The sequence below is a fragment of the Gavialis gangeticus genome, unplaced genomic scaffold, assembly GCF_001723915.1.
Source record: "Gavialis gangeticus isolate Ggan-Ray unplaced genomic scaffold, GavGan_comp1, whole genome shotgun sequence".
In the NCBI taxonomy this organism is placed as follows: domain Eukaryota; kingdom Metazoa; phylum Chordata; order Crocodylia; family Gavialidae; genus Gavialis; species Gavialis gangeticus.
Window position 1 is genome coordinate 16,375,332 of NW_017729009.1, and position 2,557 is coordinate 16,377,888.

General features: G+C 38.6%; 1 protein-coding gene across 1 annotated transcript in view; it reads right to left on the reverse strand.

Annotated features, from left to right (window-relative positions):
• The window catches only part of CDH4 (cadherin 4), an 806,448-nt gene that overhangs the window by 717,494 nt on the left and 86,397 nt on the right, over positions 1-2,557 (reverse strand). The window lies entirely within an intron of this gene.

Consider the following 2,557-nt stretch of genomic DNA (forward strand, 5'->3'; position numbering starts at 1 on the left):
AATATGAACTTTCATTTCTACCTAGGAAAACTTTTACAAACTTTTCTCCGATGCCTGAAGAAGGGTGCTTATGCCTGAAAGCTTGCAAGTAAGGAATTTTTTTTTGCAAAAATCCAAGTGGTCTGATGAAAGATATCACCTCTGCCCAAGGTCTGATTCCTACAGAAGAGAAATACACCGTCACAACTTACACGAGCAGGACTGAACCAGGCACAAGTCACAGCAAGACAGACAGTCATGCCAGCCACCATATTTTGGGTGCGCCAGATCTGTTCACAGCATTTGTTGCAAGTGATACAGGCTTGGCAATGTTACGTGCATCTCTTCATCCCTAGCACAAGTCTCTGAGCAGATGCAGAATGTCTATAAGCTTATACAACACTGTTGGATAATTATTACAGTCAGGCTATATTAATGCTCCTCCAGAGCTAGCATTGCCTGGGGTGCTTCAGAACAGAAGAAAATCTGCATAGACAGGGCTATAAGAAGTTTGCTAGGAATAGGTGATGCAGAAGCCAGGGTTGTAGCAAAGCTCTTTCCTGAACATGCACGTAGCCAGTATTACAATATGAGACGTCAGTATTTGATACACAGCAACCTGGCTAGCAGCTACTATTTCAGAGCTCCCAGCATCACACCAAACTTTGACGGTTCTGAAACCTGAATCTATTTCTGCAATCCCTCCAATTGCTGTTCCAGGAGACATAAAAGGTTCAATTTCTTGCATTCATCTAAGAGCCCATGGCATTTTCACAACAGCAGAAATGTTCATTGTTATTATTATAGTACTTACTTTGGGAAACAACAATCTCTTTGCAAACCAACAGACCACATTCGTCTTGCTTTGACAACTGATAAAAATCGATTAAACATTTAACAGGAAAGATGTGTAGAGTATCTAGCGTCTCAATGGATTGCAACTCCACAGAATTGCCATTATTTAGTTATATCTCTGGACAAATGCCATCTCCTTCCATTGCCATTCCTTTTCTCCAGCATGTTTAGAGGTAACACACATGAAGGAATAATTGCAGTGTTAAGAAAGTGGGAATTCAAAGTCACTGTATTTCTTAAAGTGTCCTCCCATCACTCTATTAATACAAATCTTAGCAAAACTACTGCAGACAGGTCATCAGATTCCAACAACATAACACCAAAATGTGGCCTAAATGTTGCCATGGACTGCCCGAAGTTTTATCTGCTCCATTTAAACCCAAGAGCAGGGACCTAGTCTCTTATCTTAAACTTGGACCATAACCTATTTACAAGAAGGATGATTGATGTTCTCTGTTTGCACAGCATCCGCCTGAAGGGGATTCCCACAACCATTACTGCAATCCGAAGTACTAAGACCAATATTTCTTATTATTAATACTTCTAGTAATAATGCTGGTAATGACAAAATGGAGGAAACAAAATACAATTAGGTATATATTATTAAAGTGCCTCTACTGTAGAAGGTGCATTTCTATACTTTCCTAATCCAGGATTCTTATAGTGTTCCAATAATAACTCCAACCAGCACATTACACAGCACGTTCATTTGGAAAACAAGTAATGGGAAACATTTAAAAAACAAGAACACTATAGAATAAAAATAATATATGAATAAAATGTAAGATGAGAGAGAAATATTGGTCCCAGAGTAGAATTTATGAGTAGTCTAGCAGCTGGCATGTAAAGTTCCAGCCCATTATGATTTTAAATGCTTTAGTTATCATAAAACTAGAGAAATTAGAGATGGGAAATAACTATTAGGCCAAATAGTCCAACTCTGCCAAGGCAGGATAGTTATAAAACCTCTTGAAGGAAAAAGACAAAAGTATATTGTGATAATACTCTAACGCAATTACCTACAGATGTTGAAAGGAGACCCTCCTAAGAAGTTTATACATCACTCTACCCAGCATTTATGCATGGGTAATTAGCAATGTATCTGATAGCAATGCACTGAAATCATTTTATCAAAACTGCTTAGAAATACTAGTGTAATAGGGTTTCACCTGTGGATTCATATGTGACCCACTTCTAGGATGTCCATAATTCCAGACAGATCCTGGCCCATGTAGCAGACCAGCAGTTGGATAGATTGGTTAAGAGCTGCCCCATACAAGCAAGCCAATTCTTCCTACAACAATTTTTGCCTGGCAGTGCAACAGGACTGTTAGCTACTGAACTCTGGTCTTATTGATATGGGGAAGCTGTAGAGATCCCCCTCCTCTACACTGGGAAACTAAAGCTTAGAAATGAAAATTGCAATAGAAAATCAGTATGGTAGTTAGAATCTGATCATTTCTTGAAAGTTATGGAAGGGAAAAGGGGAAAAAACCATTTGCTCTGCTCCCAAGCCATCTACACAGTCAGAAGTTTTAAGATGAGATAAACTCAACAATTTCAGAAATGGCTTTTGATTTTGCAGCTAACTGTGACATGCCCAGCACACAGATCAAGTGACTGTGCTTCCAACTATCCAATTTATGCATTTATCCAGATTTTGCATTTGTGAAGATTCTGTACGCAAATCTGGAGGATGGTTTGAAAACCTTTTTTTTTTTTT